Source organism: Trichosurus vulpecula, chromosome 9 (assembly GCF_011100635.1).
Source record: "Trichosurus vulpecula isolate mTriVul1 chromosome 9, mTriVul1.pri, whole genome shotgun sequence".
NCBI classification, from domain to species: Eukaryota; Metazoa; Chordata; class Mammalia; order Diprotodontia; family Phalangeridae; genus Trichosurus; species Trichosurus vulpecula.
The window spans coordinates 8,473,958-8,500,400 of NC_050581.1; the positions used below are offsets into that span (position 1 = coordinate 8,473,958).

General features: G+C 40.3%; 1 protein-coding gene across 1 annotated transcript in view; it reads right to left on the reverse strand.

Annotated features, from left to right (window-relative positions):
* INVS (inversin) overlaps positions 1–26,443 on the reverse strand; it is a 248,854-nt gene that overhangs the window by 113,223 nt on the left and 109,188 nt on the right. The gene's annotated exons all lie outside the window — the stretch shown is intronic.

Consider the following 26,443-nt stretch of genomic DNA (forward strand, 5'->3'; position numbering starts at 1 on the left):
GCCCAATAAATGGACATAATGGAATATGACAAAGAATAAACTATCAAAAACGGAATCAAATAATTTCTAAGAAAACAAATTTCCAATACTCCAATAGAAGCTGAAAATCAACTATTAAGGATGTTGTCGATGAGATTCATGCTTCACGTAGGGTCAGACTAAATGACCTTCAAGGTCCTTTTCAATTCTGATATTCCACATTTCAGTCTCCATACAGATAAGTAACTCCTCAGTCTCTGAGCCATCTACACGCATGGCCTTTCTTTACTGCGTGGCCACTTCAATTTTTTTTTCCAAGGTTCATTTCTGAGCCAACTAGCTTAGATGCCCTCTCTAGTCACCACAGCTTTTTCTGGAGTTCTGGGATGGCATTTACAAACAAAACCCAGTCATCCTTGGAAAGCAAACTGGACACCATAGAAAGCCAGGGTAGGAAGCTGAAGGAGATTTTTTTTGTGAGCCAAGAGACAATACGGGGACCTAGGATAAGATATGAGAATCTGGAACACCCAATTGAAGATGGAATTCCACAGACCTTAAATGGCTGATTGGGAGGCTCGACCCTCAGTGGCATGTGCCATCTGTCCAATTGTTTGGTCAGAAATAGGGGAACAGAAGATAATCAGTTTCAGTATTTAATGTATTTATCTGTTCTTTCATTTTGCTGAGCCACGATGGGTCCAAAATAATTTATGAACAGATTTTTTCAAAGGCTCTTAGAATACTTTATACACAATAAAAACTATATCAATATAGCTTGGAGGTACATGTCACAATAATAGCATTCCCATAGCACATTATATTGCTTACAAAGCACTTTCCTCACAACAGCTTTGTGAGATAGAATAGTATAAGAATTACTTATGGGTGAAGTAACTAAAGCTCGGGCCAGGGGTGGGGAACCTGTGGCCTCGAGGCCACATGTGGCCTTCTAGGTCCTCGAGTGCTGCCCTTTGGAATCCAAACTTCACAGAACAAATCCCCTTAATAAAAGGATCTGTTCTGTAAAACTTGGACTCAGTCAAAAGGCTGCACCCAAGGACCTAGAAGGCCACATGTGGCCTTGAGGCTGCAGATTCCTCATCCCTGAGCTAGGCTATGAGACTTGTGCATGATATCAATACTTAGCACAGTGCCTGGTACATAGTAGGGGCTTTTTAATAAAGAAAGCCAAAAAAGTACTCTTTGGTCTGTATTCAGACTCTATCAGTTCTTTCTCTAGGGATGGATAGCATTCTTCACCATAACTTCTTTGCAGTTGTCTTGGATCATTGTATTACTGAGAATAGCTAAATTATTTGCAGTTGATAATTGTACAATGTTGCTGTTACTGTGTACAAAGTTTTCCTGGTCCTGCTCATTTCACTTTGCATCAGTTCATGCAAGTCTTTCCAGGTTTTTCTGAGAGCAACCTGGTCATTATTTCTTATAGCACAATAGTATTCCATTCCATTCATATACCACAACTTATTCAGCCATTCCCCAGTTGATGGCCATCCCTTCAATTTCCAATCCTTTGCTACCGTTAAAAAAGGTGCTATAAATCTTTTTGTACATATAGGTCCTTTTCTTTTTCTTTTTTTTAAACTCTCTTTGGGTTACATACCTAGTAGTGGTATTGCTTGGTTAAAGGGCATGTATGGTTTTATAGCCCTTTGGCATAGTTCCACATTACTCTACAGAATGGTTGAATCAGTGTAGAACTTCACCAACAGTGCACTGGTGTCTCAATTTTCCCACATCCACTCCAACATTTGTCATTTTCCTTTTCTGTCATACTAGCTTATTTGATAGGTATGGGGTGGCAGCTCAGAGTTGTTTAATTTCCTGCCTTTGACACTAATTAGCTGGGTAACCATTGGCAAGTAAAGCCCTTCAAATTCACTGAACCCCAGGCATCTTCTTAAAACTATAATTTTAGACAGGTTTACACATTAGCACAGATGGAAGTAGTTCCCGTGTCACAAAATCATATGCTTTCAAATACAGTTCCTTCAATTGTGTTTCTCAAATTGGATTTGGAGGTTATTTTGAATGCAACAAATGGGATTTTTAATTTAATTTTTAATTAAAATTTAATTTAATTAATAACAACTTAATTTTTACATACAAGAATCCATTCAGAATATCCACATATGCACTAGTGGTGTGTTATAAAGTCCCCAGGCGTAAGTTTTAAGATCAATGTCATTATTTCAGTCCATTACAATTGTGGCAATCAGGTTTCTCTGGACCATGGCAGAAAGGCCCAAGAGAGGTTTGCTCTATTGGTTCACATATTAACAACTGTATGCAAATACAATGAAGAGGTGGTTTTTTCCCCCGATTATCCTTTTGGATCATGCTTAGCTTCAACTGATCCAAATATATGATTAAACTGTATTTACTTGGTCTTTCTATTAAAATAAACCTCAGTGCAAACATGTCTGCATGTTAAGAAAACAAAGAAGTTACATGGTTATTTTAGAGATGCAGTAACTTAGGTATAGAGGAAGTGGAGAGATGTAGCATCCTTCCCTAACTCTTACATTAATTATACTAAGGGGAGCGAAATCTCCTCCCTTACACTATACCTAATGATCTTGTGATTATAGCCTGGCTTGTTAACGTCGTTTCACCTTGCAATTACATCACGTAAGCTAGAGAGGGGTGGGAACCCAAATCTTCCCCTCTTTCACTAATAACATAATTTTTAGCTAGAAGGGGAACCTTAGAGATTAATCAAGCCTTTCCCTCTCCTTTAAAAACAAGGAAATTCAGAATCATGTGAAGTGGTTTGCTTAAGGTGACATAGCTAGGCCTTCTGACTCCAAAGTCAACGATCCTTCTGTTACACCACACAAAATTCACCTAGCTGCAAAATAGACACAAAATCTGCTGGGTGAAGTACACAATCATTAATTCCTGTGTATTTCACCTTCATCTTGGGAAAATTCTAAATATGGCATGTTAGTCTAACTACATAGCACCCATAATGATATCAGCATCACTAGCCTGACTCCTATATATCTTTAGAAGCTTCTCTCCCTTAAGAAACTTCATCCAAGACTGAAAACAAAAATGAAAGAGTTAGCTCAAAAGTCTAAATGCAGCTCCTTTTTTGCCAGTTTTCAAATTTAAGATGTTCATCCATCTGGCAGACCAACTAGACAACACATCAGCCAAGAACATCTCTGACTTGAAGCTGATTCTGGCTCTCGAATGCAATCTGACTGAAAGGAAGGTGATGTCTTGAGCTGCTCTATGGCTGAACTCCTAAACTATTTTCCCTAATGCCTTTTTTAAGCTTTGGCTCTACTCGCCATGGTTTCCATAGGAATAGATAGCTATCAGGTGGCACACAGTCAAAGGGCAGAATCGGGAAGGAAACTGCTAGTGTAACACCCAGGATCAGGTCTTTTTCCTTAAATAAGGGAACACTCTAAAAAGGCATCTTCAATGCTCCTCCCTCTCTTTGCCCAGGGCTGGGATTCCATGTGCTTTCTCTGCTTTGTGAAGCTCACTTTGCCCACTGGTACCATGGAAAAGCATCCTGCTATTTGAAGAAATAACCAGAATCTCATTTAGAGCTGACTTCTCCCACTGTGTCATTTTTCCTCCCCTGCGCTTTAAATTCATTCTGGCCAAATGCCTTTGCTGTCATGTGTAAGAGATCTCATGTGCTGTTATCCACATCTCCTTCAGGATATAAGGCTAAAACAAAAGCAGCATTCTTTGATGAAGGGTTAAATTTCAAGCGGCTTTGCTAGGAGAAGGAGCAGAAGAAAGCCAAGCACAACACATAAAAGTTCTGCAAGGAAGGGACTGGGCACTTCCCCTTGATTCCAGATGCAACATGGCTTTTGCCCTTTGGTGTAGAGCTCAGATAATAGAAGCTACTAGGAGAGTGAGGGAGGGAAGGAGGGAGGGAGAGAGAGAGAGAGACAGAGACACACACACACACACACACACACACAGGAGGAGGAGGAGGAGGAAGAGGAGTAAAGATATGAAGGGGGAGAGAGGAGAAAGAGAAAGAGGGGAGGGAGGGAGAGAGAAGGGGTGAGAAAAAGGGAGGTGTGTGTGGTGTGTGGGGTGGCATGGTTAACAACAATGCTACTATGACTGTGTAAGGCTAACAACATAAGCACACAGGAGGGCTGCCGGCACAGGTTCTTTGATCTGCTTTTCTAAGGAAAGCAACTTAAAGGCGTTTACAATCTCACTTTAACCAAACATACATATAGCATTCACTTAGTTCGGGGGGAAAAGCCAGCGCTCTGAACTTCAGAGAAAACACCAACAGAATTTACAAGCATATATTACATAGACAGAACAAATAAACACAAATCAGTCCATCCACAGCAATACATAGTTAGCAGAGAGAAGCACCAACATCTAGGTTTTCAAAGCTGGCGGTGGGGGTGGGGAGGGGAGGGCTGCTTCAATGGCTATCCAGAGTCTCATCACCAACAGTCTCTCAATGAGCGTGCCCCCAAAGGCAAAACGCTAACCTCTGAGCTTATATGCACTTCCTCAGAGTCAGAGGGTGTCACGACCATGAGACTCAAAACCATGTGACGCTTCTTCAGGCGTCACAACCATGTGACTCAAACCTATGCGAACTAGGCTTTCTTATTTCTTAAGCAGGTCAAAAATTCTTGATTCAATAAAAGAAAAAAAAAAGACAACAAAAAATCCACTTTGCTTGCCATTACATTTGAAACGCAAGATTCATCAAAGGTACTTGATTACCTTAGCATTCTAAAAGAGTAAACAAAAAAGTCCTGTCCTGATTACCATTACATATGATGTGTGTGTGTGTGTGTATGGACAGTGTACTCCATCAAGGGGCTTAGCCGAATCAGAGTAGCTCCCTACATTTCCCTTCTTTCTACCACAGCTGCTCCTAGGAGAAAGGAATTAGACTTATTCTGTTTCAACAAACATTTATTAAGTACCTCCTATATGGAAGGCATTCTATGATGACCCCTCCTGGCTCTGCTTCCGACTTGCTGGACTTTGCCACCATACCTCAGCTACAATCTCACCCTGGAATTTCCCTCAGTGTCTGGAGCCTCCTCACTATGGAACACCCTACTGCCAATGCCCCCCTTCTACCTTCGGTGAGTTCCTCTCAAGGCCTCCATTTTAGGGATGCCAATCTTTATTCCCCTCCTGGCTCAGACTCTGACTTTCTGAACTTTGATACCATGCCATAGATATGGATACTGTCTTTGTTCCTCTTCCCACTTTTGCGTGTATCTTGTGCACAGTAGAATGTAAGCTCTTTGAGGGCTGAGATTGTCCTAAAAAAATTTTTTTTGCTTTTATTAGCATCCCCAACACTTACTACTTGGCACACAAGTGCCTAATAAATGCTTGCTGCCTTGTCTTACTTTGCATAATGCATTGGGAATCCAAAGATGAAAACTAAATAATCCCTGCTTTCAAGGACCTTATAGTCTTCCCTGTGCGTTTGGTGATTGAGGATAAAATGTGCATGCAGATAAGTATAATACAAAATAGGGAGTAAAAGGAATAAGGGAGAAGTCAAAGTAGAAAATCAAGTAAGAGCCTGGTACATCAGCCCTGGCAGATGGTGAGGAGACCCTGACTTGGGCAAGTGGAAATTTAAAGAGAAAAGGACAGATTTGCCAAAGATGTGGGGAGGGACAGGACCTGGTAATGACTAGATTCAAGGAGGACTAAGGTACTGAACCTCAGATGGTAGGAACCTTCATAGAAAAAGGGTATAAGTAGGAACATTTGGGTAGAAATTGCCAAGAGGTAATTTCAGTTCCATAGAAGAAAACATACACTCATATATATACACACACACATACTATATGTAATAACTTGTTAGAATATAATATGCAATATGGTAGCTTATACTTTCGGACAGTTTTAGTTATTTGTGTATTTGAGCATATATATATATATATGTTTACATAAATACATATACCTGTATATGCATGAATACATAAATCTGTTTCTATACTACCACTGCTACTGCTACTGGCTAGCATCTCTATAGCACCTACTATAGAGTGCCAGGCACCCTGCTAAGCCCTTTACGAAGATCTCATATGACCCTCACACCAACCCTAGGAGATGGGCGCTATTATCATCCCTAGTTTATAGTTGAGGAAACTGACCCAGAGGAGCGACGTGCCCAAGTGCACGCAGGTACTGCCTGCCTCAGGTCAGATTTCTAGAGTGACATTCCTGCTAATTGAGAGGGAGAGAAGATTTCCTAGGCTGTACTCATGTGGTCAAATTCCACAGGCAAGTTCTGTTCTGGGGTGGGGACGAGCAAAGTACGTGTATGTATGTATGTGTATGTGTATATACAACATATATATGTATGTGTATGTATGTATATATCAAACTACACGTACACATATGTCTCATATGCACATATATCTATATAAACATCTATAATGTGTGTTTTAAAAGGAAGGCAGATGCTTAAGAAAAGGTATCTGATTACCCTAGTTCAATTTCAAGGTGGCTATGTGAAAGTGATTCAGCTTTCCAGCCTACCAGGTGTTCAAAATATTTTGAGTTTTAATTTTTTTGTAGGCATCAGTTAACTCCTCCGCCCATGCTGTATAAAAATATTTTTACCACCTTAAATAAGGAACCAAAACAAACACTGGGGAAGGAGTAACTCTTCTTCTGAACGGAATGTGTGTGTAGAGCAAATGACAGGGAGGCTTGAAGGATACTCTAGTGTTCATTTAATGGGTTACTTGTTTTACCTTGTGCACTAAAAAAATCCCCCAAGAATCTTCCTCAGAGAGAGCTATTGACTACCTTCTCCTCCAGAAGCAGCTGGCCCCCTTTTGTCACTGTGCTCAAGCCCTGCAATTTTTATTTTTTTCTTATCCATCATGGTCACATCATCAGGGAATTTTTTGCCTTCTTTTGATAACCCAGATAACCTTTCTCAGAAACATTTTCTCTTCACATTTAGATATCACAAATATTTCATCTCCAAGCACATTAACAGTAAAGTCTTAGGGTTCTATAGGAATGTCATTTTCATTGGTTTATGTTCTCCTCCACCTTCAGAAATAATCTTTTAAAGAAAACTCCCCTTCCTTTGTTACTGTTTGTTTTAGGTAAAGAAAAGCAAGAATGCTTTGCTTTTCATATCCCCGTGCTCTAGCTGACATCCACTTTTTCTATCACTGTATAAATCTGTCATGAGAACATTCAATGTACTTCTCCCCTCAGTGGCCCTGATAAGGCCTCTCTGAGCTGCATGGCAAACCCCTTTATTATAAGACAATCCTGAAATATTAAAGTCTGAGGTTGCAAGTAACCAATCTTGTTTACCTTTTTGTTCCTTGGGGAGATCCAGGATTTTGATATTACGTTCCCCTCTTTGGTTTTCCAACAAGCCTGTATCGTGGTTCATACTTCAGTTTCATTGATTCTATCATGCAGTTTTAAAAATCAATTCATCTACTCAGTCTAGGTATGTGTCTTGGGGGGCATTTTCTAAAACGAATTTTCAGATACATCTGTTGTCGTCCCTAGGTTCAATTCCACAACAGAAGTGGAATTGTACAAAATACTGGACAAGGAGAGATTTACATATGAAGCATTAGACAGACAACTGAAATCAGGGTTTCCTTTAATGAGCTTAACCAAGATTCAAGGATTTCATCTACTGAGCACTGCCCTCTGGCCCGACAGTTGTTACCCATTCTCAGTGTCAAAGTCTTTACCACCATATTTAGGATGGGCAGAGGTGAATTCTAATTCTGTCCTGTGTAAAATGTTACGTACTCTGTCATCTGCAGCTCTTGACCTCAAACCAAACTGAGAGAAAGGTATTTTGGAGTAGTAGAGGATGGTAAAATACAATATAGTGACAAGGCATTGTGGATAAAGTAGTAAAAATGATTTCCAAGCCCAAAAGCATTCTTTCAGTCCTCTTTCGGTCTTTATCCTAGAGAAGCTGCTGTCCTGCTTGCCTCATCCATTCTAATAGCAGAGATGTCATTCAAACTACATACAAAATAAGACATATACAGGGTATGTGGGAGATAATCTCAGAGAAGGCACTAGGGCAGGGATGGGGAAGCTGTGGTCTCTAGGTCCTAGAGTGTGGCCCTTTGAATCCAAACTTCACAGAACAAATCCCCTTTATAAAAGGATCTGTTGTGTAAAACTTAGACTCAGTCAAAAGGCCTCACCCAAGGACCTAGAAGGACACATGTGGCCTCAAGGCTGCAGATTCCCCACCCCAGAACTAGGGTGTAGGGGGATAAGGAAAAGTCCCTTGCAAAAGGTAGGATTTTAGATGGGTCTTAAAAGAAGTCAGCTGGGCAAGCCAGGAAGTGGAGGTGAGGTGAAAGCATTCCAGGCACTGGGGACAACCAGCAAGAAGGCACTGAGCCAGGAGATGGATAGTAGTATTCAAGAAACAACTGGAGTATAGAGTATGCAGAAGAGGGTGAAGTATAAGAAGACTGGAAAGGCAGGAAGCAGCCAAGTTTTGAAGGGCTTTCAAAGACAAATAAAGAATTTTATATTTTATCCTGAAGGTAATAGGGAACCACTGGGGATGGGGGGCAGGGAGAGAGAGAATGCATTAGGAGGGCAGAGTTTATAATCTCAAAGAGGATCATATACATGTCTGAAAGGTTCGGAACCGCCGGATATAAGAAACTCTCAAAGTAGAAGGCAGAAGAATCAAAACATATATTTAGGCTCCACAGTAACCAACCCATGAACCAGCAACCCCATTTTGATCTATTGATCAAAAGCTCCAGGCCCAATAAGTACGCCTTGAAAGAGTAACCAGGAGGCTACAGAGAAGCATGATTGCATAAAGCAAAATCATGCTTCCCCCTCTATGGTAAAAAGATTACCACTGGCCTGAAGTCCTTGTTCAGCTTCCTCCCGTAGGTCAGCTCCGCCACTGGTGGTGGTAGCGGTGGCTGTGGCTATATCAGCCTCTGGCTCCAACGGGAGCTGCTTTTAACCATCCGGCTTCTGCGGGGGTGTAAGGTACGCGGGGAAAGCACAGGTTCTTTCAATCTGCTTAAGCAAGGTGAAGGGGTTGACCAGGAAAGCACAGGTTCTTTCCATCAGCTTAAGCAAGGGAAGCAAGGTGAAGGGGCCGACAAGCTTACTCCAGTCCAACATACAAACAGCATTCAGTTCAGGGGAAAAGCCAAACTAGTCAAGGGCACTTGTTGACTAAGTGCTAAGGAGCCCATTTTGGTTGCCAACACAGAGAGACACAGAGAGAGAGAGAGACAGAGACAGAGACAGAGAGAGACAGAGAGAGAGACATAGAGAGAAAGAGACAGAGAGAGAGAGACAGAGAGAGGATGAGAGAGAGGGAGGGAGAGAGGGGGGAGAGAGAGAGAGAGAGAGAGAGAATGAGAGAGACATGGTTAGAACTCTACTTTAGGAAAATCACTTTAACAACTGAGGGGAAGATGGACTGAAGTGGAGAGAGACTTGAGGCAGGGAGAACAACCAGGCTATTGTAGGTACAATAATCCAGGTGTAAGGTGATAAGAACCTGCCCTAGGGTGGTGGCAGTGTGAATTGAGAGGTTGATGTGAAGGCAAAAACTACAAGACTCCAGTTTGGAGGGACAGTTTGGAAATGGGGGGTGAGAGTGAGGAGTAAAGGACAACACCTACTTTGCAAGCCTGGTGATTGTGAGGTTGGTGGTGCCCTCAACAATAATAGGGAAGTTGGGAAAAGCATGGGTGAGGGGAAAAAGAGTCCTGTTTTGGATATGTTGAGTTTGAAATGTCTATGGGATGTTCAGTTATAGACATACCAGAAGCAGCTGGTGATGTAAGACTAAAAGTCAAGTGAGAGGTTAGGGCTGGCTAAATAGATCTGAGAATCATCTGCAAAGAAATAATCGTTGAATTCATGAGAGCTGAGGAGATCAACTGAGATAATCTACAGGGAGAGGAGAAGAGGGATAGGGACTGAGTCTCAGGGGACACTTACAGTAGTGGATGTGATTTGGATAAAGATCCAGCAAAAGTGGGGCAGCTAGGTGGTGCAGTGAGTAGAGCACCGGCCCTGGAGTCAGGAGGACCTGAGTTCAAATCCGGCCTCAGACACTTGACACATGTACTAGCTGTGTGACCTTGGGCAAGTCACTTAACCCCAATTGCCCTTCCCCCCCAAAAAAAAGCAAAAAAAAAAAGATCCAGCAAAAGAGACTAAGGAGGGTTACACAGGTAGAAGACCTAAGAGAAAACAGTGTCATGAAAGTCTAGAGTGAAGACATTATCAGTGAGAAGCGGGTACTAACAGTGTCAAAGGCTGCAGAGAGGTCAAGGATGAGGACTGAGAAAACAACAATTAGGTCTGGCAACTTTGGAGAAAGCATTTTCAGTTGAATGATGAGGTAGGAAGCCAATCAGCAAGGCATTTAGAGGAAAGTAAGAGGAGACGGAGGGAGAGGAGGCACTGTTTGAAGATGGCTTTCCCAAGGAGTTTAGCCCTAAAAGTGGGTGGAGATATAGGGCAATAATCATGGGGGATGGTCGGATCAAGTGAGGTTTTTGTTTTTTAGGATAGAGGAGATATGGATGTATATGGGCAGATGGCAGGGAAACAGTCAATAGATAGAAAGAGGCTGGAGATTAGTAAGAGAATGGAACGCTAGAGTGAGCAATCTGCTAAAGAAGACAGGATGGAATGGGATCAAGGGCAGATGTACTGACAAGGAAAAGGACCATCCCATGTTGACCTCCTGTGTGTGTCTGTCTCTACTCATTCAATATCTCCCTCTCTTAGAGTTCGCCTCCCTACCCAATCCTAAGGTCAGTACCCTTGATTAACTCTCAACTCTGACAAAACCACAGTGTCTAATTTTTAGGTTCTTAAAAAACTGCTGGGAAATTATGCAATCACACAGATCTTAATCCACTCTAAAGCTATTCTTGGTATTTTCAGCTGAGCCTCGCTGTTCCTTGGCAATCTCTTATTCAGCAGTCGTTGATTGTTATGTCTATTCTATGTCGTTTTTTTTCCTCAAGCCCACTTCTGTCCCTTACACAAAGTGAGACTCATCTATAACTCGATGAAATGAACGCTTCTCACTTCCCCTTCTCATAATTCAAAGCTTTTCAGTGTCTTCATTTATTATCCTCCTTTTCCTTTTAGTCTTAGAGGAAAGGACAAGACTTGCCCTGTTCAGATTAATTCCACCAGTGCCTTTTATCCTACTCTCTCCTACCATCTCCAGGAACTTGCCCCTTCAATTATCCCCTTGCTCTTATGGACTTTCAATATCTTCATCTCCACTGGGTCCTTTCCACATGACTCAAGTCTCCCTAATCCTAAAATGCCCTCCCTGAGCCTTCTATCTATCAGCATTCTAACTTCTAAATAACATTCTGTCTCCATTCTTTCACTGTGAAACTTCTAAAAAAGTGCCTTCACCTCCCTACTGTCTAACAATCTAATTTCTACTCTACCAGAAATATTCTCTTCAAGGTCACTGGAGCCCTTTTATTGCAGAATTTCATGGATTTTTTTTCATTCCTTATTCCCTTGATCTCTCTGTTGCATCTGGCACTGTTGACCACCCACTTCCTTCTAGATACTCTCCTTCCTTGGCTTCCATGACATCACATTCTCCTGGTGCCTTTCTGAATCTAATTGCTTCCTTGTTTTCTTTATTTGCCTCTCTTTCTTTTCCTCAGCCCCTAAATACTGCTGTTCTGAAAGGTTTTGTCCTTGGTCCTCTTCTACTCTATCTCCATACTCCCTCCCTCGGCAAACTTATCTACTCAGATGGTTTTAAATGTTACTTCTGTGCTGATGACTTCCAAATGTCTATCCCCTGTTCTCACTGCCTAAGTTCGAGATCTGCATTTCCACTTATCTCTTAGATATTTTTACATGAATGGTCCACTGGCACCTCAAACTCAAGATGTCCCAAATTGAGCTCTTTATCTTTCTCTCCAAACATACTCCTTTTGATGACTTCTATATTTCTGTTAGTAGGATGACCATTTATCTGGTCAGTTATGTTGGAAATCATGGCATTGCTCTTTTCCTTATCCCTTCTACCCAATCACTTCCTTGCAAACTCTCCATCAGCCATCACCTTTATTTTCATTGCCACTGCCCAAACATGTTACATATGTATGTATATATATATATGTATGTATATACACTCACACATATTCTCATTGCCTTCTTTTTGAACTATTATAACCTTCTTCTAAATTTCCTTTTTGTATGAAGTTTCTCCTTTCTAAAACCAGCCTTTGTGAAGTTGCCAAAATAATCTTTCTTATGCATAGACTTGATTATGTCAATTCTCTGGCCAGAACGTTTCAATGGTTTTTTATAACAAATGTAATTTTAGTCCAAGAATTCAAGGTAGGTCATGGGATTTGAAGACTTACTCTCCCCACCATGTGGTAGCAAATGCTTTCTAAATGGGTGATTTGGTGATAATTCAGTGACAATGCTAGTGAGAATGAAAAATAGCCCATACATAAAACCTGCATATCAAAAGGAGTTACTAAGGATTATAGCACATCTGGCTGGGTCCTATGTTTATGGGAAAGTGTGCTAGAACACCAGTGCCTCCACTGTTCTTCCTGGTCCTGTGAAAAAACCTTTAGATCTCCACAACGGTAGTGAGGTGGCATGTCAGTGGGATTGCAGGCAAAGCGTGTAATCTGTGGCCAGCTTTAGAGGTTTTACAACTTAGGAAGTACACTTTTGGAAGTATGTATTTGCCAACTTAGTAATCTATAGCTTAAGCATTTTGAGACAATGACTGGCCAAGTCAGAGGCAGCTAATCTTAGAGTTAAAATGCTTGACCCTATTTTATTCAAGGCTTGAAACTCCCTTATATGTAAACTCTCAGAGCTAAGGAGCTCATCCTTGAAACATATGGCTATTATCTATACAGAGGTAGCTCCTTGGAAGTTTGGACAAAGGACCTCTGGGGTTAGGTGTGTAAGGGTAGCAAACAGGTTTTTTGAAAAAGGCCATTAAGACCCTGCCCATGGTCTAAAGTATACAGCTCAATTCTTTACTCTTCAAAGCCAGTCTCGAAACTTTAAAGCATACCATAGAGGTGCAGTAACAGGTTAATATTTATTCAAGGGCTTTTGGTCAAAACTCGAACAGGGATTTCCAAAATTGAAGATTTTCACATTAGACGAATTGAATCAGAAAGCAAAACACAAAGATCTAGAAAGGGCTGCCATTGCACATGTGTCACTTATCATAATCTGGTAATAATCATCCTTACAGTTTTGTGTTTTTGTTTGTTTTTTTTTATTTGTCCTTTTGCAGGGCAATCCTTGCCAAAGGTCACACAGCTAATACAAGTGTCTGAAGCCAGATAATCAGTCCTCCTGACTCCAGGGCCAGTGCTCTACTCGCTGCGCCACCTAGCTGCCCTTTCCTACCAGTTTTAGCTTCCTACATACCAATCCACGTACTCCACACTCCAGTCAAACTGGATTTCTTGACTTCCCTGGTACATGTCCATATTCTCTTGTACTGTACACATTGTACACAATACTGTACACATTGTTCCCCAAATCTGGAATGCCCTTCCCTCACATCCACCTGAATTGAATCCTTCATAGCCACTCAAATGCCATTATTCTAGGCAATTATCCTGGATTTCCCAAGTCATAAATTAGCTTCCTCCTCAGAACTTGCGAAGTACCTGTCTTTTTTTAAAAATATTGCATTGTGGTTATTTGTATATGTGTCCTATTCCCCTCCTGAGCTCTATAAGGGAGAGGCCCTGGGTTGTATTTACATAGCAGGTGTTTACAAACAGATTGTTTGTTGATTTTGGTTGAATAGTTTCTTATCCTTCAGACTGCATTTCTATTTCTACATATTTCATATTCACATATTAATCTTTACAGCACTGAAAATTATCATCTTTAATTATCAGCTATTGTCATCTATAACTGAGGAAAACAATACTGAAAGAGATTATCTAATCAGTTCACTTTTTTAAAAGGCATTATTTCTATCATTCAACAAATTCCATTAGCATCTCCAAAGCTAAATTTGGGAATGGAAAATTAGAACACTCCTAACAAGTTGGAATGGGAGGGAGAGCAAAATTGGTTGTTCATTATTCTGTAGGTGTAGATTAATTAAAGTGAACCTTATCATTGACATGCCAACTCAAGTAGCCAGTTTGTGGGAATCAAAGTTTATTTATCCATTATTTTTGCTTCAACATATAATTCACCTCATTTCTCATCCATCACCAATTTAACCAACTGTTTACAGACAGATAGAGAGACAAATGACAAATTAGTATGCTCTGAGTTTGTGGCATGACCATAAAAAGTGAATTATTTTTCAAATACCTTTTACAGCCACAGTTCTGCAAAGTAGAAGACATCTTATCTGGTTTTACTATTGATCCAAATGCACGCCTGAGCATCAAGATTAAGGCTATGTCAGAAACCTGAAAGATGATTTCTAGATAAGGCAGCAGGATGGTGCCTTCCTTCAAATGATCCATTACTACTATCGTGTTACAAAAGCACTTGTAAAAACATTGCATAACATTCTAGTTATATCAAGTTGCAATCATAACCCCCCAATATGAAAAACAAGTAAGCCTACCACTAAAAAAAATGAACCTCAAAACACCCATTGAGCTCAACAAAGGAGATATCCAGATAGGTACATTTTAGTAGCAAAAAAGTGTATGCTCTATGGTCAGCAAGTTTTATTAATGACAAAAACAAAAGACATCAATTTCCTTTTCTCCCCATGTCCCTATTCATAGTCTCTCTTACCCCTCAAATGGCATGAGCTCCGTGAAATGACTTCTGTTTATCATAGTGTCTGGCACAGCGCCTTACCACAAAGCAGAAGCTTAATAATGTTGTTGAATCGCTCAGAGATAGTAGATACTAATGTGAGCCTTGAATGTCAATTAGAAATGCCATATGGTAAGAATATCTTCTGTAGAGGGATATGACGATGGCTAGATGATTGATACAAAAATGGCATTCTGAAGCGTCAATAACACAATGGATTTTTCATGCAATATAAAATGTTTTATCAGGCTCTCAGCCTGTGATCTGTGGATAGGTTCCAGGGGTCCCTGAACTTAGATGTCAATAACACTGATTTCTTTGTAATCCTGTGTGTTTACTTTGTGCATTGAACACTAGGAGGCCAGGCATGTCAATTGATAATTTCACTTTGAAATAAAAGCCTTCGTCCTACTATCTCTATTTTCTTTATAGATAAAGAATATAAGCTTCAGTTGACACAGCTTGGTCCTTCAAAATATTCTTAAATTCTAGTCTTTTATCCTGTGAAGAGCCTTCACTAGACTGCCAACTGGGGCAAGTCACAAAAAGGTGAGAACCCCTGCTCTAACCTATTTAGAAATGATAAAAAATGAAACAAGAAAAAAATCTTATGATGTAAAAAAAAATGTTACTCTGAAAACACCTTTCAAAAGGAATGCTCTTTTAAATAAAAGTCATCATTTTCTAGCGAGAGCTGAAGAACTTTTTGGAGTACCATGGAATAGAAAAGGCCTTTAGAACTTACCCTTCAGATATTTTTCGATATTCAGGTGCTCTGACCAATATTAGGAGACAGAAATCTACTTCATAAAATGACAGAATTTCAGTCAGAAGCAACTTTATTAGCTGCCTGACAAATCAAAAGATGACAGAAAAATATATCTAACATATCCATTGAGCAGTCATCTTAGCCATCGTTTGAAAAGCTCCAGGGAAGGAGAACTCACTACCTTCAAAGGCAGTCCATTCATTTTATTTTGGGATAGCTTGATTGTTGGGAAGTTTATTTTTCCTGCAATCAACTCTAAATTTGCCTCATTGCAACGTCTACCCATGGTCCTAATTCTGTCCTCTGGGGGCCAAACAGAACAAGCTTAGTCCCTCTTCCAGTTAACAGCCCTTCAAATACTGAAGACAGCAGCTTCATGTTTTAGTAGGTCCAACAGGATTCTGAGTTTTGCAATGGTTTCTCTAATGTTTTGTTTTTGTAGTTTCTATACCTTTTTCTCAGAATTTGGAATGATAAGTGCTATCCTTCCTTAATTGAGGACCAGAAATGAATCAATGCTTAGAAATCAATTTGGAATCAATTGCTTTGGAAAAAATATATGCACGTATGATGGATATCTAATATATATACATATACACAGACATATTTATACATAGCTATGTTCATAAGTAAAGCCTTATTCCCCAAGTTAAAATTTTATGTTATTGGTAGTTTCTTTGTCCTTTCCTATGGAATCTGAGCTAGCATTCACTTGTGACTTCCCAAGGGGAGAAAAAAGAAAACACCTTCATAAGGCCTTTGATCCCTCACTTGAGAGAATAACCCAAAGCCATTCTTCTGGCATTTGCCAGATAATTTAAAAGACAAAACTCCCTGGGAAAGATTTATGTCCATAACACTTGGCATATTTCTTCTAAATATTTCCTGTCTCTTCCTTTTTAATTTAGTTTTGCTATTACTCCTAAAACCAGCCAAGAAAAAGTTCCCCTCTTTTCCCAATAATATTCCCCCAAATAAAGTGTCCATCTGTGCTCAGATGGCCCCATAGCACCTGACATCATAGATAAGAGCCTCCACATTTTCCTTTTCAGCCCACCTAGTGTAAGTGTCACATTCCACTTTCATTCTCATCCATTCAACCTCATTATTAGACTCAAAGATTCTAAGCATAGAATTGGAAGCAGAGGTAGCAGAAAACACCTTGCTCCACCAATTGCCATCCAGGAGCCCCTGACAGGCATCTCTAACACAGTTGAGAGACGGACTTGTCCTATACAAAAGGGAAAACCATACTTTGGGGCAGAGCATTCTTAGAATTGCTTTGCTTGCTTACTGGCCAACCGGTTCAACATTTGGGTGCACTGAGGATGGCTGGACCAGTGTTGTTTGACTCGGCACTAAAGGACCCCGAGAAATGGGCCTTTGCAATGAGAAAGACTCCCTCATTGGTTGCTGAGCTGGGGAATCAGTGACTCAGCAGAATTGGAGTAGAAAGAGAGACAGCTCACAGGTGCCCTCTTGCTTCAACTCTCTCCTGTGGTAAGTGGTGCTCTCTTGTCACTGAATTCCTGATGAGGGGGTGAAAAGATGGGATGGTTTCTTATTGAGTTGATAGGCCCCTAAACTCTTTCATCTTTTTTTCTGATTTATTGTTGTTTAGCCATGATGGTTCCCTATCTCCCTGTGCCAAACACAGAATTAGGCAAGGTGATAGATATCCTTCTTCCTAGCAAGATTATAAATTCTGACTGTGTCTCACACCACTTAATATTTTTTACCACAAGCCCTACATATAGTATGCAGATAATAATCATAGTTATTAATAACTATAATATTAAAACAGTATCAATAATTATCACAGGCACCATGGCATGATATAATAGATGAAAACATTATTGGATTGGAAGTCAGAAGACTTGGGTTCAGATCCTGGCTCTGACTTTTGCTCCCTCAGCCTCAGTTTCTTTATAAAAAAGGAGTTGGGTTGCATTATCTCTAATGTCAAAATCTTTTAACTCATAATCTCCTATCCTTTAAAATGTGCCTTCTGAATGACTAAATCACATAGTATGAGGTAAACAGAATTGGCTTTAGGCAAAATTCTGAAGTAGTCAAAGTTGTTTTTGGTGACTCCAGCTTCCCCTTTCTGCACTCTTTGCTTCCATTAATGAAGTCCCTTTTTTTTCCCTTTTAGGGGCCTAATCTAGGGTATTCTGGTAAATATTAACAACTGGCTCTCCAAAACCATGAACACTTTTTCAAGTTTAATCTGCATTACTAACATTTCTCTATCATTATTCATTAAGTCTAGACAATCAACAGAACAATTAATCAAGCCTTGATTTGTAGTGGTTGCTGATTCCAAAGTATAAATGCTTGCACTGAAAATTTAACAATCAGCCCTGAATTAGCTTAAGCTGACTCCAGTATACCTCTGGGCCTAGTGCACTCATGCTGCAGGTTTAGTTCTTTTGCTCTGACAGCCCTGGAGTACTCAACTTGCAAACCCCAACCAACAGATAACTGAGAGTGATGTCACCATGTATGAAGATGTTTAAACTATACACGGCACGAGGGGAAACTGTTGATGCTGATACCATTCAAAGCTACTGAAACTAACAGGCTGGGAGAAAAAAAAACCGTAAAATAAAAAAACGGCTGGGTGGTATAAAATACAGAAAATCTATTGCCTATGCTGGGTGATCATGCAGAATAATGGCAATTACATCTACATTAAATATATCAGATTAACTTGGTTGTAAATTATATTTGATGACAATACTAATTTCATTCGCGCATAGTTTGCCATAATTTGCTGCTAATTTAGTTTGATCCCATACATGCATTTACACTATAGGGTGTTCACTCACATACTTGCCAGAAAGCCAGAAGAGGGCAGCAACCTTATATCCGAGACAATACTGCAACAACTGGACCAAGGAGTAGAGACTGAATAGCTGACCGGGGAACATACGGTGGCAAAAAACGACATAGCCGTAGACCTAGGGAAGCACCCAGGGGCAGATGAAGAATCATGGGATTACAGGACTTTGATTTGGAACTGATGTTAGAGACCATAGAGTTCAATATCTTCATTTTAAAGACATGGGGACTGAGGTTAGAGAGATGCAATGACTTGCCCAAAGGATCTGAACGGGATTTACACCCAGGAACCCCAACTACAAAAGATCCAGCATTCTTGACCCCATACCTCACTGGAGATGCGAGCAAGAGGAGGGCACAGCAATGGGTGAAGAGGTATTTAATCTAAGGAACAATCAGCAATGCTGTGATACAGTGATTGGTAGGTTGTCCGTCAGTGAACAGCTAATAACATTATTAAGCACCTACTTGTGCCAGCCGCGGTCCTACGATCGGGATACACACACCAACCGTCAGAAATAAAGGCTCTGCCCGTTAAGGAGCTTATGAATCTAGTGGGAAAGAAGCTAGTCTGGCAGATGATTTTTTCTTGATGGACTAGTTCTTTGTAACACTGCTTCTCTTTCTTTGTGTTGAGGTAACAAGTGACAAAGATAAGTTGACTTCGTCCAGAAGATCTTGTCCAGTTTTGTACAATTTCTCTATTCGTCAGGTGTTGGCTCATACATTAAATACCTTCAGGGTCTCTTGCTAACTATATTCATCATTTACACAACTAAGAGGATGCACCCAAGTATCCCATGAAAAGCTATTTCTTGTTTTTTGGATGCAAGATGAAATCAACTCTGCCACTTCCTCTTTTCCCTCTCTCTCTCTCTCTCTCTCAAAGGTGATTTTGGGAGGCATCTTTTCACGTAGCTATAGGTTGCTTGTGTCTTTATCATGAGAGAAAAATGTTAAGTTTTCAGTGTTAGTGGAATATGGTGGTGACTGAAACTCAAGAGACAAAGGATTAGAGACGGACAGAGATTTAGAGGTGGAGATATAAACTGGAGTGAAATTAAGAAATTCTCATCCCTAGTAGGTGAGAACTTTATAGGACCCATTTTATAGTCTGCTTGTCAAACATACTTTTTTTAAAAAACCGAAATCCTCAAAGAGGGATCTGTTCTCTGTTCTAGAAAACCCAAGGGAAACAGGTCCCTCAGGAAATCTCTTTGCTGTCCTATCTGGGTCTAGGAATCAAAAGTGTTGTAAAAAAAAGCAAATGCCAGTCATGGTATATCCTGCTAGAGAAATAAGTATGCCACTTTGTTCCATAATAATTAAACCTCCTTCCTGGAGGCTAAGTAGAGCAAGAATATACCTGTAAGGAATAAAAGTAATTAGAGCAGATCTAAATAATGTTACTTTCTTGCTAGTAGAGTAAATACCAAATACGTCCACATGAGTATTAAACTCTTCAAACCACTGACTCTCAATAACATCAGAGTTATATATAACAGAGAAACATTGAGCTTTGTGGGTTTTTTTTTAAGTATTGTGTGACAAGCAGAGGCTATAGTAGGGGTTCTAAAATCCTAATTACCATAGAAAATAGAATGTCCTAATTTCTACCCCCAAATCTGAATCTCTATGGTCTAGTGAGCATGGATTGGAATGATTAAATATCTTGAGGTCAGGCAGGTATTTTAACTTGTCTACAAGGTTGAGACCTAGATGGGAATAAAAACAAAATAATGTAGTGAAGTGGGAGGTTAAAGTACACAGAGCAAGAGCTGATACTGACAGGAGTATCTTGGTGATATTGGCGAGAAAGAGACATGAAATGAATAATATAGACACTAGGGGAATTGGTGACAGAAATCAGTCTGTCAAGAAGCATTTTCATCCTAGCGATACAAAGAAAGGCAAAAACACTACCCCTGAACTCAAGGTTTTCACATTCTTAAGGGGATAAGTAATATACAAATAATTGTACATACAAGATATATACAATGTGAGTTGAGCAGAATATTGAAGGAGGCCAGAAAGCCTGGAGGAGGAAGTGAGAAGGATTCACGGGGTGCAGTGAGTGTAAAGGTAAGAGATGGAGCATCTTGTGTGATAAACAGTGAGAAAGCTGGTGTCATTGGGACCAGAGAGAAATGGAAGTGACTAAAATGTAAGAAGATTGGAAAGATAGGAAGGGGCCACTATGGCAAGCTTTAAATGTCAAATATAAATTTTACCTTGATCTTAGAGGCAACAGCAAGCCTCTGGTTTATTGTTGGGCAGTGTGTAGGGGGAGTGTTGGGGTGACAGGATCAGACCTTAACTTTAGGAAAAAATCACTTTGGCAGCCGATTGAAGGATGGATTGGAGTTGAGAGACATTTCAGACAGGGAACAAACAGAAGGTTATCCAAATACTCCAAAAGTGAAGCACAAGGTAGTGGCTGTATGATTGGAAAAATATGACAATATTGTGCTGGTAGAGACGATAATTAAAAAAAAGAATTGACAACATATTGGACGCGTGGGGAGTGCAAGTGAGGAGTTAATAATGAAACCAAGGGTATGAATCTAGGTGACTGGCCAGTGGGTGGTACCCTCAACAGTAACGGGAAACTGGAGAAGAGAGATGTTTAGGATGGAAAGATATGAGTTCTGTTTTAGACAAGGTTAAGTTTGAGATGCCTCAAAAAGAAATTAGTCTAAGGACCCAATTACATTCCTGTTAAATTACACTTGTGTAATTTGCATACTGGGTGGTAGGTTCAGAAGGTCCTATGTACCTTAAATGCATTTCGAGTCCACTGATAAGAACTGTACTGACTCACACATAGTAGGTGCTTTGATACATAGCACCTGGATGGTGGCCTGCATTGTCCCTCTCTCTGTAAACACACGTAGCTATATTGCAGTAAATAAGCAAGTCACCTTTGGATGCCAATTACATTACTTAGATTTGTCAGCCAACTCATCAGAGTTGTGTTGTGTATTTTGTATAGCTTGTGTTCCAAAGAAATACTACCTTGTTGAGGTTTTTAAGCAGTCTTCGGGAAATTTCATTGTTGTTCAATCACGTTCGACTCTTCATGACCCCAGTTGGTTTGTTTTTGCTGCTTTTTTTTTTCTTTGGCAAAGATAACAGAGTGGTTTGTCATTTCCTTCACCAGCTCGTTGTTCCAGATGAGGAAATCGAGGGTTAAATGACCTATCCAGGGTCACACAGCTAGTAGTATCTGAGGGCACATTAGAACTCCAGTCTTCCTGACTCCAGACCTGGGGCTCTATCTACCACACCACCCAGCAGGAGATTTTTAGTTCATTCAAAACTAGGGCCAGACAGGCAGAGTGTTGATTGATTAGTAGAACCCAAGCCTTGAAGCAGCTCCATAGAAGCCCTGCTACTGAAATCGCTCTGATGTGTCATCTCCCTTTTAAAACTTCTTTTTTAAAATGCTTTTTGCCTTTATATTGGGGGAGGGAAGAGAATAAGCATTTACATAGTGCCTTTGTGCTAGGCACTATGCTAAGCACTTTATTATATTATAGCCCTTTTTGTGAAAACAACAAACTCTTCTCATTGAGCCCTACCCTTGTAATTAAGAAAAACATTTAAACAAAAGCCACCGGCACCATGACTGCATCTGACAGTATATGCAAGCATTCTGCCTCTGCAAGTTTTCTACCTCTCTACCAATTGGCAGGACATTACTGAATTCCTTAGATCTGTGTCCATAAAAGCCAAATCTTTTCTCAAAGCATTTAAAGTCCACGAGGAGATGGACTCCTTTTCTTTTCTTTTCATCAAAAAGGCTAAGCTATTTTTAAAAATCCCATTCAAATTAAGAAATGAAGGGAGGCCAACTTCACTAGACTGACTGACTCGGTAGGAGCAGATTGGTTACATGGTATAGTGAGGAGCAATGTAATCCCATTCTCCCAGAAAAAAAAATCTACCCCACTGTCCAGGTACTATGCTTGAAATTTCACTACCAGAAATTCTTTATTATGGGATAAGGCACTGGGTCTTCAGGAGTTCCTATCAAAATTAAGCTATCCCTAGAGGTATAACACAGATATGGCAGATAGCCTTATCGTTCCCTCAGTGTTTGTTTCACCTGCGGGGTTCATTCAATGCTCAGAAGAACCCTCTGAGGTACAGCAAGCCCTGTTATCATCCCCACTTACAGGTGAAGAAACTGAGACCCAGAGATATTAGGTGATTTGTTAAGCTGACATGGCTAGAAAGTAGTGGATCCAGGACAAGAAAACCCAGATCCTTTGACTCCTAGGTCAATCCTCTTTCTACTGCTATGATATGGTGACTTTCATTTAGTTTAAATTCTGCATCTCTGCCCATTGAACGTACATAACATAAAGTTAATAAGCTAAGGGATGATAAAAGAGTCCATGCCCAAAATAAACCAATAGAGATTGAAACTAGATCAAGACATGACTATAGCGAATGAAGATGATGAAGAGGCTGGGCTTGCCAACATAGCTTTGTTACCAAGGAATTCCTTGTTGCTTAAAGAAGGAGTTGTTGATTTCTTATTGAGAGAAAAATACCAACTTGGTAAACCAAAGGACATTATATTGCCATGGGATTTATGAACATTTATAATTTTTATAATATTCCTATGCTATTTCTCGCGGCATGAAGATAACCTTAATCTATTTCCTTTGTTAATTATGAAATAAAGATCTTAACGCAAAGAGGAAATCCTCCCTCTTTTGTTGGTACCCACAATACAGGGACTACTTGTCTTTAAGCTTGTTCTATTCAAATAATCTTAAATGTTCTGAAAAAAGAAATACGTATTGTCTCAAAATGAAAGCTTAATTTGAAAAGTGGTTGAGCACTAATAAAGGAGCTTCAAGGAGGGCTGCTAAAGCGTGGTTGCTGTAGCCATTGAGGACTAAAAAATCATAAAATGGCAGTCACAAAGATTTATTCACATAAGGATGCAACCTTAGAAAATCTAGCATAACAGCTATTTTGATCTGTGCAAAAACAAATATAGGATCACATCCAGCAAAGTGGCAATGATGACAAAAGATGGAAACACTTAATATGTTGGAGGAGTTGTGGAAAAACAGGCGTACTAATAAACTGTCTGTTGGCAGAACTGTTAATTGATCTAATCATTCCGGAAAAACATGGAGAAAGTTGAGAATACCCGCATCACTCCTTTCATTGCAGAAGGTAGGGAAATATGGACATAGAAAGCCCTTTTCTAGTAGAAAAGTGTGTGAGTGATGCTGAGTATACTTCTATATAGACCAAAGAGGTTTCCTTGACTACTACCTAGATCTCCAGGATAGACAAGTTTCTCCAACTCAGACAGCCATGTGGCCTTGAGAAGGCACAAAGAGAGCCTCACCGTGTAGCCAGAAACACCTCACACTGGGGTTAAGTCCCTTGAGAGGCACAGAGAAGCCTCTCCTGGATATAGATCATAAACAAAAACACAGTAAGAGACACAGAGATAAAGCTAGTCTAGGAACATTTTCGGGGAAATCCTTAGTCCTCCTCCCAAGGAAGACTGCAGAGGACTAGGCTGGGCATGCAATAGCCCTGTGACAGGTCATGCAGGCCTCTAACTGAGAAAAGATGCCTGTTTAATAGAAAGCCACTGGCAGGGTAAAAGGAAATGAAACTCTGGACTTATGTACTTTAAAATGAATGTGTAAATTTGAATTATTTTAATGTCCCTGGGCAGACAATAGCAGTGAGAGGGATTAATTTTGGGAAAAAAATATTCAGTGAAGAGAAAAACAGTCATCCTAATTTCTCAGGTTGATAATCCTCCATCCAGACTGCTACCGAGAAGAGTGGTTCCCTTCCTAAGGTTATATAGATTTGACCAGAATGACCCAGTTAACCGTAGGACTATGAGGCTGGTATGATTTAAAAAGATACCTATGGCTATTATATCAGTGAAATCATTTAAGTATATGGACAATGACTCATAAGATCTCATATAACAAATACTCAACTCCAACCACCATGTGAACATTTGTGTGTGCATGGTATGAGAAAACTAAGCAAAGGGACAACCTTGCAGATACTGACTCAACTGAAGGAAATCACAGAAACACGAGGGACAAAGTCATCCCACCTGGAAAGGTAATGAAGCAAGGTAGTGGAAGTCCAACTGGACTGACACATGAATACCCCCATCAAAAGAAACCCCAAAAGGCAGACATTCCTCTAGTTACAGTCGTGGAGAAGATGCTACACATTCTTCTGAGAGAGGATTTTGGTGATGTAGGAGTTGAAGATTAATTGCAGGACCAGCTTTAGGAAAAAGGAGGTTGGTCAGGGAAGGAGGTTGCTTAGATACCTGAAAAACAATGATCATGAACTTGTCAGCAATTCTAATGGAGTGCTTCCATTAGGACTTATAGGGACACTGCATGGAAGTGACTGTAAAAATGGATATGAGGGCTGTAGCGTTGTCCTACATAGTGGGACACAAATGACACATCATGTTGTAGTCATTCTATGAGAGATACATGAAGAAAATAAATACCCTATATAGTCTCTTGAAGGTTTTGGCCTTAAAGGAGTAAAGTGACAAAAACTACTCCTATTTGGGGTATAGTGAAGTAACTTTGGAATTTCCTGAAGCTATTTCTGGTGTCCATAAGGCAATGGGCATTGTCATCTTCTGTGCCTATGCCCATGTGTATTGGTAATTAAGGTGGGACTTTTTTCTCTTTTAGGAATGCTAAAGTAATCAAATGCCTTTGGTTAAGCCTACTAGGTGCAAAGCAACATGCCACACCCATTTGCTAACTAGGTGCTAAACCCCAGGTTTCATGCCCGGTTTGCTGATAGGGTGTGAATCCCTTTGATCCCTGAACAGAGTATAAAAGCTCAAAGGCTGGCATTCTGTCTGGGGCTTCTCTCACTGGAGGAGTGTTGATGTGGAGACTCTGGGCAAGCTGTTGTTAAGAGCCTCCCAGCTTGCTAACCAGATGTTGGTTTTGTATTTGGTCTGTTTATAATTTGTTTGTATTTGCTCCAAAGTTCAGGGTGCTGCTTTTCCCCCTGAACTAAGTGAATGATATTTGCACGTTGGATTAAAAGAAGATTGTTACCCTTAAAGTTACTTTCTTAGTAAAGCCCGACATCACAAAGAACCTGTGGCTGGCAGCGTTCTTGTTGTTGGGCTTGTGTTGGTCTTTCACCCTCACAATGGGTGCTAGCTAAAGTGTTGCTACCCCAAGGTAAATAAAGAGAACATCAGCTTTAATTGAAATAAATACCATTCTATTCAGGATACTGGCAGAATTTTTCAAGCAACAGAGTTTACTCAGTTCAAACCAGCCAGCTTGAATTACCCATGAAGCATGAATAGAAGCAAGTAGGAAGATAGAGATAGAGTCAAGTAGCAACCATGAATGGCAGAAAAAGCTTGGCCTTTCAACCTCTGAATTGGAGCCAGAGAAATCCGACTTTGGGGATTTCCTGGTTGTAGAGGAGTGGTTGAGACAGAAGCTCAGCAACAGAACATTTGTTCTCAATATGCAGAGTGGGATATGCAATATGACCAACAATTCACAAGATCAACTTACCAACTCCCAGCCATTCTAGGAAAGATCTAGAAAAACTTCTTTGTGAGGAATGAGCTCAGAGGACATTTAAAGAACTTGCTGGACTTGGCAGAGAGTCTAATAGCCCATTTGCATCATTAGTGGTGATAATGAAGAAAAGAAAGATGTATGTATGTTGACTATGGAACTCATCTTTCTGTAAAATTATATCAACTCTAAAACTCAGACCTCTTGAGTACCCCTTGCCCCTGGGGCCCTTCCCTACCTCTGATTGGAGAGGGCAGAGGCTGGACATCTAAGAGGTCCTTTCAGATCCTCCATTAAAGGAAGGGGCCCCAGGCAGCCATCTCATTATTTCTCAGCTGCCTACCTTAGGTCTTTATCATACTTCTACACTGGGTACCCCCCCATCTCTTGCTTTTTAGTTTTTAGAATTTTTATGTGTTGTCTTCCTCTATGAGATTGAGTT